The sequence below is a fragment of the Kogia breviceps genome, chromosome 4 (assembly GCF_026419965.1).
Source record: "Kogia breviceps isolate mKogBre1 chromosome 4, mKogBre1 haplotype 1, whole genome shotgun sequence".
NCBI lineage: Eukaryota > Metazoa > Chordata > Mammalia > Artiodactyla > Physeteridae > Kogia > Kogia breviceps.
The window spans coordinates 41,456,523-41,470,648 of NC_081313.1; the positions used below are offsets into that span (position 1 = coordinate 41,456,523).

General features: G+C 45.9%; 1 protein-coding gene and 1 pseudogene across 1 annotated transcript in view; both read left to right on the forward strand.

Moving 5' to 3' along the window:
* SNX18 (sorting nexin 18) overlaps window positions 1-14,126 on the forward strand; it is a 71,655-nt gene that overhangs the window by 56,384 nt on the left and 1,145 nt on the right.
* Window positions 13,224-13,822, forward strand: LOC131756084 (elongation factor 1-alpha 1 pseudogene; annotated as a pseudogene).

Sequence of the window (14,126 nt, forward strand, 5' to 3'; positions counted from 1 at the left end):
CTCTGGATGCAGGGAGAAGAGATAAGACACAAGCAGACAGCCTCCAGAAAACTGAAGGCGAAGAGGGGTGAGAGAGAGAACCTGTGACTCCTCAGTCCTTTTTTTTTTTTTTTTTTTTCCTCTTAACTGAATGTTGTCAGCTTCAGTTTTGATTTCAGAAAGCAAGATAGATCCTCGGACTTCTCTCAAAGTGTTTTTGCTCCTCTCCACCTACCTCCCACCCCAACCAGGATGCATGTCAGAGAGATTATGAAGGTGACACTCCCCAGTGCCCTGCTTCTATCAGTGGGAGCCCTCTTCCCCTCCTCCTTCCCAAAGCTTTTGGCTGCTAGACTGGCCTTGTGGTTGGAGTAGGTGGCAATCACTAGCTGGAAAGACCTCTGACCTCTACTTCTGACCTCTGTCCCTTCTCTTTCCTGGGTCATGCCAATAGCACTGCTATTGGAGAAGGCCATTCCAGAATCTTGGTCTTCTCCTTTTAAAATGCAAATGCCTGTGAAAAAGCGGATACAGTCATTTACCCAGTTTAAGACTTCTCTTAGGATGTTGCCCTACTTTAAAAAGAAACTGTGTAGCAACATGAATGAGTTTATTAGAGGCATCTGCACTGCCTGAGGGCCAGTGCTCTCTCTTTCCTCCACTATCTCTACCAAAAAGACTCTTCAGGAATTAAGAGAGCATTCCTGATGGAGATAAAGGGGCCTGGGACAGGCTGAAAGCAAGCAGGCAAGCAAACAAAGGCCTTCACTTTGGAAGTTTGTTCAGGGCTGGCCCTGTTTGGCTAATTTGGTTGTTGTTTGCCTTTCTTAGGACAACAACAGTGAGAGACAGTGGAGGCTGGATGATTAATAAGTGAAGTCAAGTTCACATTCACTGCTCACTCTGTCCCATGGCAGTGGAGGCCCTCTGTAGGAGAGTGTTCCAGCTTAGGGGACAGATGTCCTGGGTTCTAAGACCTTCTGCAGCCACCGACTGCCTGTTCTGTGGTCACAGTCTACTACTTTCTTTTTTTTATTCTTTTTTTTTTTGTGGTACGCGGGCCTCTCACTGTTGTGGCCTCTCCCGTGGCGGAGCACAGGCTCTGGACGCGCAGGCTCAGCGGCCACGGCTCACGGGCCCAGCCGCTCTGCGGCATGTGGGATCTTCCCGGACCGGGGCACGAACCCGTGTCCCCTGCATCAGCAGGCGGATTCTCAACCACTGCGCCACCAGGGAAGCCCTACTACTTTCTATGTCTCACTTTTATCTGCAGTTGGGGCAGATAACACCTACCCTATCCTCTGTACAGATTTTTATGGGAGTGCAGCCATCACAGTGAGGAGCTTCTAATAGGAATGGCGGTGCCCCTTCCCCTCCCATTCCTGCAGTGGTGACCTGAGCCGTGTGTACTTGGGTATGAATGAATAGCTGGAACTGGTGACTGGAAACAGCCCTAGATCAGACTCAGCTGAGTAGGTCAAAAAGGGATGAACTATGGAAACTTCCTATTATCCATCCATCACCTCTGTATCTATCTGTATGTATGTATGTATGTACACATGTATGTATGTATGTATGTATGTATGTACTGGGTTGGCCAAAAAGTTCGTTCGGGTTTTTCCGCTCTTACAATGCTATGGAAAAGCCGGAACAAACTTTTTGGCCAACTCAATATGGATGTCTCTCTCAATGCATTCATTTGACACATATGACGTGGGTACCCAGGATACCGCAGGCACTCTGAGACCCTTTGTATCTCTCCTCTGGGCCTGAGTACTTGCTAGGCTCTAGCAGTGAGAGAGCCTGAGGACAGTCTTTGTTTTAGCCCTTCCTTTGGGACATCCTGGCAGGCATTTCTGTCCTTATAATTTGATCAGAACGTACATGTGGCCTGGGGGCAGGGAGCAGCCTGGCCTGACAGGAGAGTTCTGACCACCCTTCTGTCCTGTTCCTATTAGATAGCCTTTGCTCCAGGACACTTAGTAACCAGTAACTGGCAGCAGCACCAGAAAGGGGAGGGGGTGTTTAGGACAGACAGGGGAGGAGAGATGGCCGATGAAGTTCACCTGGGGTCATCCTCCCACCTGGTTTCCACCTCTGCCCTCTGCTCCTTTTGACCTTGACCTTCTCACTCTGCTCACTTCCTTCTCACTCATCTGTCAGCTGAGACCTGGTCCACTTCCCTCTTCCCTCATCTGCCTGCTCCAGCAGGAGGTAATAAAGATGACACATGATTGGGAAAAATTTGCACACTCTTTTTTATTTTTTTGGCTGCACCACTGGCTTGCAGGATCTCAGTTCCCCAACCAGGGATCGAACCTGGGTCCTGGCAGTGAAAGCCCCCAATCCCTAACCACTGGGCCACCAGGGAATTCCCTACAAACTATTTTTTTTTAAAAACTTTATTGGCGTATAATTGCTTTACGATGGTGTGTTAGTTTCTGCTTTATAACAAAATGAATCAGTTCTACGTATACATATATCCCCATATCTCCTCCCTCTTGCGTCTCCCTGCCACCCACCATCCCACCCTCTAGGTGGTCACAAAGCACTGAGCTGATCTCCCTGTGCTATGCGGCTGTTTCCCACTAGCTATCTATTTTACATTTGGTAGTGTATATATGTCCATGTCACTCTCTCACTTTGTCCCAGCTTCCCCTTCCCCCTTCCCGTGTCCTCAAGTCCATTCTCTATGCCTGCGTCTTTATTGCTGTACTGCCCTTACCTTTTTTATTTTAGATTCTATATATATGTGTTAGCATATGGTATTTGTTTTTCTCTTTGACTTACTTCACTCTGTATGACAGACCCTAGGTCCATCCACATCACTGCAAATAACTCAATTTCGTTTCTTTTTATGGCTGAGTAATATTCCATTGTATATATGTGCCACATCTTCTTTATCCTCAAACTATTTTTTTAAAGTAAAAAGAGCACATTGGAAACTAGGGATTTGGAGACAGATTTTGGGTGTGGTCTTAATGCATGGCTGGAGTTTTATAAAACTCTCTCTTCTCTGTTTAACTGTTAGCCAAGTTTCTGAATCCAGCATTTCCTTTGGATAGACAGTAATCTTACTCACCCTCCTCACACTCAAAGACTTAGTGGTCCTGGGGCTTCCCTGGTGGTGCAGTGGTTGAGAGTCCACCTGCCGATGCAGGGGACACGGGTTCGTGCCCCGGTCTGGGAAGATCCCACATGCCGCCGGAGCGGCTGGGCCCCTGAGCCATGGCCGCTGAGCCTGCGCGTCTGGAGCCTGTGCTCTGCAATGGGAGAGGCCACAACAGTGAGAGGCCCGCGTACCACAAAAAAAAAAAAAAAAAAAAAGACTTAGTGCTCCTCAAGTGAGCAAAGCCCCCCAAGAATCACGGCCCCACTAGAATGGCCTTCACCTGAGGCAGAACCCAGGCAGTGATAAAGCCTTAAGAAGTTTTTAAATGTGGGGAGATGCAGAAATGGAGGGGCGATTGAGGATCTATAATTGAAGGTTGACCTGAGGCTGCCTGTCTGGGAATCACGCAGACAGCAGACTATGGAGGCAGGACCTGGGTGAAGGCCAGTGGCCCCGATACAGAGGGCACGAGAGAGCTGGGAGGGTTGGTGGAGCCACTGAGAAAGTAGCTGTAGTATGGCAGCCTTTTGGAGCCTACTGATGTTGAGATTTTAGGAGGTTTCCCTTATCCTCCTTTGTTTCAAAAACTGCTGGCTGAAACAAAGAGTGTTCCTAATAGTAAAGGAGGCTGACAGGATTTGGGGAGAAAATCCATGGAAATGGTTCCAGGTACCAGGGACATTTTTACTTGGGTTTTGCCATCCCCATTTAGTGACCCATTATTATACATAAAGTGCAATATGCAGTGTGTGTATAATTTATTATATATAATACAGAGTGGTAAAATATATTATTTACCTGTATATGGCATATATAATCAGAATTACCAGGCTCAGAACTACTTGAAAGTCATTAAAATTTTTATTCCGAAGAACGTTACTTGAAATTTTAGGAAGTCTTGGGATATCAGAACTTGTATTTTATCTGAACCAAAGACTCAGCCAGCATGCCTCAGTTCTCAGAGGCAGATGATGTAATTTAATGGATTTTTCAGTTGATCCTGCTTCTTTTAGTTCTGGCTCTGGCAAGTGCTAGAATCCAGAAATCAAAGGGAAAAGGATGAGCGAAAAAGTGAGGCAGAGATACCTAGGAGGCACCAGCATGTGGGCCTCAGTGGGCCTTTTCTTTTGCTCCCTAAAAAGCCAGGGCAAAGCCTCTGTTCTTCCTAATCCCTAATCATCAGCCTGAATCTAGAGAACTCAACTGAGAAAACCAAACTGTAAGCAAATAATAGGGATTTATTGATACTTCAGCTCTACAAGTATTTAATGGGTGTCTTCAATGTGTTAAGTGCTGAGGTTACACAGATGATGAGACCTGGCCCTGCCCTCAGGTAGTTTGCGATTGATTTAAGAGGAATAGAGTATAAAGGAGAAAGAACACTAACAATTGCTGAGGACCTACTTCATTCATTCACTTAACAAAAACTTCTGAGTGTCTGTTGTGTGCCAGAATTGTTTTAGGTGCTGGGGCTGCAGGGAGGGAAAAGACAGATGATGTCCCTGCTCTCATGAAGGTTTCCTTTCAGTGGAGCAGACAAACAAATGCATTTTAAATATGCCAGGCTGACAGTGTGGTGGTTTCTCAAGAAGTTAAACATAAAATTACCATGTGATCCAGCGATTTCACTTCTAGGTATAAACCCCCAAAGAATTAAAAGCAGAGATTTAAACAGATATATATGCACCCATCTTCATAGCGGCATTATTCACAATAGGCAAAAGGTGGAAACAGCACAGTGTCTTTTGATGCATGAATGGATAAATATGGTATATACATACAATGCAATATTATTCAGTCTTAAAAAGGAATGAAGTTCTGACACATGCTACAATGTGGGTGAACCTTAAAAACATTATGCTAAGTGAAATAAGCCAAACACAAAAGAACAAATATTGTATGATCCCACTTTATATGAGGTGACCTAGAGTAGGCAAATTTGTAGAGACAGAGTGCATAATAGAGGGGCGGGGGAGAGGGGTAATGGGAAGCTACTGTTTAATGAGTACAGCGATTCTGTTTGGGAAGATGAAAAAATCTTGGAAATGGATAGTGGTGATCCTTGTGAAACACTGTGAATGTGCCTAATGCCACTGAATTGTATACTTAAAAATAGTTGAGGGCTTCCCTGGGGGCGCAGTGGTTAAGAATCTGCCTGCTAATGCAGGGGACATGGGTTCAAGCCCTGGTCTGGGAAGATACCACATGCTGTGGAGCAACTAAACCCATGTGCCACAACTATTGAGCCTGCTCTCTAGAGCCTGTGAGCCACAACTACTGAGCCCATGTACCACAACTACTGAAGCCCGCATGCCTAGAGCCTGTGCTCTGTAGCAAGAGAAGCCACTGCCATGAGAAGCCCGCGCACCGCAACAAAGAGTAGCCCCCGCTCACCACAACTAGAGAAAGCCTGAGCGCAGCAATGAAGTCCCTACGCAGCCAAAAATAAAATAAATAAAAATTTTTTTAAATGGTTGAAATGATAAATTTTTTACTATGTATATTTTACCACAATAAATAAACTAACAAAAACAAAGAAACAAAAAAAATGCCATACTGATAATTTAAAGAGGGCAAGAGGGTGACTGGATATTGACTTTAGATTGGGTGGCCAGAGATGGCCTTTCTGAGGAGGTGCCATCTAAGCTAGGACTTGAACATCAAGAGTAAGAAGCAAGCCATGGGCAATCAGAAGAAAAAGCATACCTGGAAGATGGAAACAACCATCGTGTTTCTAAACTATTAGGCATGTACACACATTCCTTCTGAGAGCTACTTGTGTACCTAAGTGAGAGGACAACAACTAAAATAGAGGTAGGTTTAAGAATATAGAGAAGGAGGGCTTCCCTGGTGGCGCAGTGGTTGCGAGTCCTCCTGCCAATGCAGGGGACACGGGTTCGTGCCCCGGTCCGGGAAGATCCCACATGCCGCGGAGCGGCTGGGCCCGTGAGCCATGGCCGCTGAGCCTGCGCGTCCGGAGCCTGTGCTCTGCTACGGGAGAGGCCACAACAGTGAGAGGCCCGCGTACCGCAAAAAAAAAAAAAAAAAAGAAAAAAGAAAAAAGAAAGAATATAGAGAAGGAGGAAATACATTCTGACTCAGAAATTTTGAGATGCATTTATGGAGGTAGCGTTTTACTTGGGACTTAAGCCATAGATAGAGATAGAGATTAGAGCCATAGATAGAGATTCATGGGGAGAAAGGCTGAGGAAAGTGTTCTGGATGGAAGGATAAGGATGAGCAAAGACTCAAAGTTGGAGTTTAGACATTTTTTTTTAAAGATTTCATTTGAAGGTCTTAGAAAAATGTAGCTGTACTTTTCACAGAGAACCAGTGATGTATGTATGTATGAGTCATATAGCCATCATCATCCAAGAAGTCAATTTTGTGTGTGTGTGTGTGTTTGGCTTGTCACACGGCTTGCGAGATCTTAGTTCCCAGGCCCTCAGCAGTGAGAGCGCTGAGCCGTAACCACTAGACACCTTGGTGTTGTCACTATTTTTTTAAAAAATAAATTTGTTTATTTATTTTTGGCTGCATTGGGTCTTTGTTACTGCGCATGGGCTTTCTTTAGTCGCAGTGAGCGGGGGCTGTCCTTCGTGTGGTGCACGGGCTTCTCATTGCGGTGGCTTCTCTTGTTGCAGAGCACAGGCTCTAGACGCACGGGCTTCAGTAGTTGTGGCACACTGGCTCAGTAGTTGTGGCTCGTGGGCTCTACAGCGCAGGCTCAGTAGTTGTGGCTCACGGGCTTAGTTGCTCCGTGGCACTTGGGATCTTCCCAGACCAGGGCTCAAACCCGTGAGCCCTGCATTGGCAGGTGGATTCTTAACCACTCTGCCACCAGGGAAGTCCGTTGTCACTATTTTTCATTTTAGTCATTCTGATAGGTGTGTGGTGATATCACACAACCTCTGTGTGATGGTATTAATTTTCAAAAAAGACAGAAAGAGACACAAATCTGTTCTGTCTGCCCCAACCTGCAAAAGAATCAAACTCAAGACACTTGCCTGTGGATTGTTACAACGCTGGGGGTGAGGCAGCATCTCTGGAGCAGCCCATCATGAAATGTGGATTCTAAGCTTTGATTATCAGAGACAGTTATCACCAGGAGCCACTATGAACAAGGAGTCTGCTTGTACTTATTCTTTAGTCATTACTTAATATTGTGATTATTACTATTATTGTCAGTAATGAGACACGTCTAATAAGGACAGTCCAGGTTACTGTCTTGGTGGAAGAGCAATTGATGAGAGGATTCTTTTCTAATTTCTCCTCTTGGAAGCTGGGATTTTAAATTTGGGCCTTAATGGCAAATGCCCTGGGGTTTATGTTTGTCATAAATACCAGAAAACAAAACAATGTCCTCTTAATTTCAAGGGTGCAAGGAGTGGTGAAGCACGTTTCTGTTTTTCCCAGAGCCCTGTGCCATGGTACCTCTTCCTTCTCCTGTCCCTGAACACTGGCTGTGACAAAGGCTTGTCTTTGTTACAGTTTTCACCAGGGCAAGCCCTGCCTCTGGGGAAGGTGATGGAAGCAATCTGTCACCATTTTGCTCAGTCAGTGACATTCCACACACCAGCTTACTCGGGCCCCAGCCACTGGTTTCCCTACCCGAGGGCTCCTAATCCAGGCCTACAGTCAGAGAATTTTGCTCTTCCCCTCATCATCTCACCCCACAACAAAACTTCCATTATGGGATGAACATTCCTGGCCTTGACAACTAACTAGTTGATGGGGTGAGGTGCCTGTAATGTGGCAATGGTTATAATGACTAGAACTTGGGATGGGGGTTGATCCGATGCCTTCAAGGGCAGGTGGGTAACTGCGTGCTGCAGGGCTGTACCAGAATTGGGAGGGCTGAGGAGAGCCAAAGGCAAACTGAGAAGCAGCCAAAGCCCTAAGAATTTAAATTTTTTTTTTTTTTTTTTTTTTTTTTTTTTTTTGTGGTATGCGGGCCTCTCACTGTTGTGGCCTCTCCCGTTGCGGGGCACAGGCTCCGGATGCGCAGGCCCAGCGGCCATGGCTCACGGGCCCAGCCGCTCCGCGGCATGTGGGATCTTCCCGGACCGGGGCACGAACCCGTATCCCCTGCATTGGCAGGCGGATTCTCAACCACTGCGCCACCAGGGAAGCCCCAAGAATTTAAATTTGATTCAAAATGCTTGTGGTTGCAGCTTGCTGCCCTGGATTAAAGTGTTAATCTCTTTAAGGAAAGCAGAAAAGCGGCTCTTTAAAATCCTGCTCAGAATCAGATCAGTAAGAGAAAAGGACATAACCCTGTTTTACTAATCCAAGTTTGTTTTTTTGAGGGGAGGGGCTGTAAGTGATGATGAGACTGTGGGTGGGGGAAATTTCTGGCCTTCTTTTGAAAGTCCTGTTAGGGCTAATGAGGTGTCCTTAGAAAAAGAGACGCTCCTCCTGCAGGAAAAATTGCCAAGGGCATTGAGGTTAAACTTTAAGATAGTGGAAGGCGGCCCTGCCAGCCCACTCGCCATCAGGATTCTCAAAGTTTAGAGCTGTTATATATATGAATAGACACAAAAACAGGAAGGAAAAAGAGCTTGAGAGCTGGTATCTGTGATCTTCTTGTTGCATCTGGGACTAGAAATAGAAAATAGTTCTTGTGGTTTTCTCTGGAAGCAACAAGAGAGCCTCACCCTGATAAGACCAATAGACAGATAAGAGAGGTTTATGGAATTTAGTAGGGTCGGGAGCCTTAGGACTAAACTTCTAGATTTTAAAGGATTTAGAGTAAGATTTATGGCACAAGGTCAGTGAATGGTAATCTGCAGTTATATTGAGATAAAATACTACTTGCATAACATAGATCTTATTCCTTCTAAGAATTCATAAACAAGGAAAAATAATGATAAAGATTTAAAAGACATAGACACTAAAAATAAAATTACTTGAGCATATCCCCTCTATCAGGCTCTGTCCTGATCTTCATAACAAGCCTAGGAAGTAGGTATAATTACCCCCATTTTACAGATGAGGACACTAAGGGTCAGAGAGATAAAGAAACTTGTTCAAGTCACCCTTTCAACCAACCAGTAAATGACTCTAGGGACCCTGGTCTTTCTACTTGGATTTTTATGGAAAAAAAAAACAGTATGGATGGAGTAGATATTCAGGGCTCTGGGACTTCAGTTAGAAAGGCTTGGGAAGAAGCCTGACCCATGTTGGATCTATGCTGGTCTCAAGCAACCAGGTTGATTCTATGTTCTGAACCAAAGGTGGAGTAGGTAAGGGGACTTCCCCCGCAGTCCAGTGGTTAAGACTCTGCCTTCCAATGCAGGGGGTGTGGGTTCTATCCCTGGTCGGGGAACTAAGATCCCACATGCCGTGCCGTGCAGTGCAGCCAAAAATTTTAAAAAAACACCAAAAAAAAACAAAGTTGGAGTAGATAAGAGATTGCTGTCTCACTTCTGGATGCCCACTAGGTAAAGAGCAAACCCTGGAGCAGGATCTAGAAGGTTCTTTGTTGTCTAGTTTCTGGCTACAGTTCTAGCCCATCTTCCCCATCAGGTGCCCAATGTGAGCTGTGTAAAGTTCTCAAGACTCTGTGCTAGGCCTGCGCTGTTTCCCTTTGCTGGGTGTACCCTGAATCTGCCTGATTGATACATTCCTACCCATTTAAACAAACTCAGCTTCAGCCATCTCTTCTGTTTATTTATTTATTTATTTTTTGTTTTTGTGGTAACGCGGGCCTCTCACTGTTGTGGTCTCTCCCGTTGCGGAGCACAGGCTCCGGACGCGCAGGCTCAGCGGCCATGGCTCACGGGCCCAGCTCCTCCGTGACATGTGGGATCTTCCCAGACGGGGGCACGAACCCGCGTCCCCCGCATCGGCAGGCGGACTCTCAACCACCGCGCCACCAGGGAAGCCCCAGCCATCTCTTCTGTGAGGATATTCTGTCCTTACCCCCTCACTTCCCATCTGCCAGATAGAATTAGTCACTCTCTTGTTTGTGTCCTCAGAGCTCCGTTACATACTTCTCCCAGAGGCGTTGTTGTTTTGTACCACAATGTGTGTGTGAGTCTGATGCAGTCTTAAGAGATCTGTTATTAAATACTTCTGAATATACAGTGCTGTCTTATGTGTGTGCCACCTAGTTTAGGTTCTAACCAAATGTTTCTGGACTCTAATCAAGAATGTATAATCCAGGGCTTCCCTGGTGGCGCAGTGGTTGAGAGCCCGCCTGCCAATGCAGGGGACGCGGGTTCGTGCCCCGGTCTGGGAGGATCCCACATGCCGCGGAGTGGCTGGACCCCTGAGCCATGCCCGCTGGGCCTGCGCGTCCGGAGCCTGTGCTCCGCAACGGGAGGGGCCACAACAGTGAGAGGCCCGCGTACCGCAAAAAAAAAAAAAAAAAAAAATGTATAATCCAGAGGCAAAGAACTTCTGTTATTCACATCTCCATCAATATGGGTACTTTACCAGTTAGCATAGTTTGTGTCAGAATTATTTTTTTATTGGTGAAATGGGTGGCATTTGATTAACATGATGAAAGTTAGAAATGGGATCTCCTTGATGGATATAAAGATATTCAAGATAAGTGCATAAGTTAAAATAGTTTAGAAACCTTCCACTCGTGCATGAATAGGATATACACATTCAGCTAGACTTATAACCTGTACCCTTAGAATGATGCCTGAGGTAAGACTTTACTTGGTTTTGGGTCCAGCCATGAACTTTGGAGGATTCTAGTTGCCCCATGGTGGCTATACTGGTGACAGGATCCTGCCTCTGGAATACTGGCAATTGTTTTGAGAGAAGCTTGCGTGCGATGTTGTATAATCTTTTTATTAGTAAGTGTCTGTAGGTGCAGCAGAATTTTGCCGGTGGCTTGCTTTGATCATAATCAGGTAACACAGCTGTAGAGGAGAGTAGCTGACCCTTGATTTAACAATTCCTGGATGGCTCCCATTTTAGCACCAGTAATCCTGCTCAGGTCAGTTTGCAAGACCCACTCACTAGAGTGTGAGTTTCTCAAGGCCATAAACTTACCTAATTTATGGAAGTATCTGTGAAATGTTTGAAAGTGAAAGGCATCTGGGAGATGGGGTTTAGATGTCAAAATATGAGCATTTCAGGGAAAAAATGGCAGAGCATAGCGGAACTGAGAAAATGCAGGACGCGTGATTGCCATGCTTAAAGGGCGGCTCTCTCCCCAGTGCCTGGTTCTGAATTGCACACCCAGTGACTGAGGACCCAAGCATCCTCCATAGGACACACCTTACAAACTAACTACTAAGATCCATAAAGATCATATTCTTTGAACTAAGGACATAACTAGGGACGCTTGAAGCAGGGCTGCCTGCTCAGAGTCACCTGGGGCGCCTGTTGCAAATGCAAATTCCTCATCACTTTCCTGACCTCCTGAATTGGCACCTGTTCCTGTGGGTCCCAGGTCTCAAGTTTTAGCAAGTTTTCTAGAGGTTCTTATATATTTAATAGCAATGAACTTAACAATTCAGGGGGAATAAAGAAGCACTACTACATTACAGAGTCACAGTGATTGTAAAAACGCATCTCCATTCAGAAACATTAAAATGTGGGTGAAATGTGCATCATGGAATAAAAGCAAAACAGTATCACGTTTTCCTAGATAACACATTTGTAGTTTAACCAGGCCCTCACTGCCTGAATGAAGATGAGGTAAATGTGAGGCTTCATTATCTGTCCTGGAGCAAGCCAACGGGAGATATTTGCAGGCTGGGAAATCTCTCCAGGGCCCTTCCAATCACATTAAGCAGGCTGTATCTTTGAGTAGCAGACTCCCTTTGCCCTGCACCCCATGTCCTCAGACAAGAAAGAGCTCTCTTCATTTCGAGATTTAAATATTGAGGCATAGAATGAGAGTAAACAACCCTGCCAAAGTCCCCTTCTAAGAAAATCAGTGGTCAGGCGAAACACACGAGCAGCGTTCTGACTCTTGATGAAGCCACAGGGCCTCTCCTTCCCGTAGGCTCTAGCACGAAGCCTTTCAACAGGTGAATTCCCGACCTAAAGGTTTCCGTTCCTTTCCTTTAAAATTCATAAAGCACAACAAGACAGACAGAACAGGGCACTGAGTGCAAATAAATCTCTCCACCGGCAGTTCTGACAGATCCTGTTTAGTTCCTCAGGGAAATCACAAGGGAAAATATCACAAGGAAAAATACAGTATTCTTCAGAAAATATTTCTTTAAAAAGCAGGGGAGGAATGGTGTACTTCCCCTTCACAAGCAAGACTTTTCGAAATTTCCAGTGTTTTAATTCTCCGGTCAGTCAGTGGCATCTGTTGAGGATGTCCTGTGTGCAGAGGACTGAAATAGATTGTGGGGAGGGTGAGGTGGAGGTGCCCAAGAAACAGAAGTTCTAGCTTAGGAGACAAAAATACCCCACAAACAAGATGATTATATCTCTGAGTGAATTCTGGAAAGCATTTGTTCGTATCTCTGTGTCTTAATCCGCTAATAGCCGTGCCCCACCGTTAGGTAAAGTCAGCCATGGAGGAAATGCTGGAGGTGAGGTCTAAATCAGGGGAGGGGAGGATCACGGTGGGAACAGCATTCCAGGTGAAATATTACAGATTCAGGTGAAGGTACACGGTGGGAGGAGTGAGCGGGTCAAAGGGCAGCAGGCAGCAGCCGAATCCCAGGTGGCGTGGATCATGCTCTCAGCGATCACTTAGACCTGGTGCCTTCCCATCCTTTGCCTCTCACAGGTTGGGTCATATTGAAGGGATCACCTTCCTAAGCTTGTCTCCTTGGTTATAAAAATGGGATGATTAGATGTGCCTCATAGGGTTGGTTGCTCTGAAAAGGAAAATCATGTGCAATGCCTCGTAGATAGTAGACATGAAACAAATGGGCAATTTGCCTTTGAAGTACAGAATGATTAAACGTGAAGCTGGTGAAATGAGAGAAGGAGTTGAGGTCACTGGCAAAAGGAAAGGGAACCCCAGGAATCACACATTTTTAAACTTTGTAGTGCTTCCGCAGGAGATTAAATCCTCCCCACTGTAGAGAAGACTTTTTTACTTTTCAGATGTTAAACTCTGAAAAAACAAAAATAAAAGCATGACACATTGCTGACCACGTCACAGATGGAAATCCTGAGCAGTCAAAATTACGGACAGCTTTTTCGCAACGGGTTTGCCGCCAGGACACACGTGTCGTGAAAACCACCGCTAAACCTAAGCAAAAATGGGAAAGGAGAAGACCCACATCAACGTCGTTGTTGTTGGACATGTAGATTCGGGGAAGTCCACCACTACTGGCCATCTGATCTGCAAATGTGGTGGGATCGACGAGAGACCCATTGAAAAGTTCGAGAAGGAGGCTGCCGAGATGGGGAAGGGCTCCTTCAAGTATGCCTGGGTCTTGGACAAACTGAAAGCTGAACGCGAGCGTGGTATCACCGTTGATATCTCCCTATGGAAATTCGAGGCCAGCAAGTACTATGTGACCATCATTGATGCCCCAGGACACAGAGGCTTCATCCAAAACATGATTACAGGCACATCCCGGGCTGACTGTGCTGTCCTGATTGTTGCTGCTGGTGTTGGTGAATCTGAAGCAGGTATTTCCAAGAATGGGCAGACCCGTGAGTATGCCCTTCTGGCCTGCACTCTGGGTGCGAAACAACTCATTGCTGGAGTTAACAAAATGGATTCCACCGAGCCACCCTACAGCCAGAAGAGATACTAGGAAATTGTAAAGGAAGTCAGCACGTACATTAAGAAAGTTGGCTACAACCACAACACAGCAGCATTTGTGCCAATTTCTGGCTGGAATGGGGACCACATTCTGGAGCCAAGGGCTAACATGCCACGGTTCAAGGGATGGAGAGTCACCCGTAAAGATGGCAATGCCACTGGAACCAACCACACTGCTTGAAGCTCTGGATTGCATCCTGCCACCAACTCGCCCAACTGACAAGCCCTTGTGTTTGCCCCTCCAGGATGTCTACAAAACAGGTGGTATTGGCACTGTCCCTGTGGGTCGAGTGGAGACTGGTGTTCTCAAACCTGGCATGGTGGTCACCT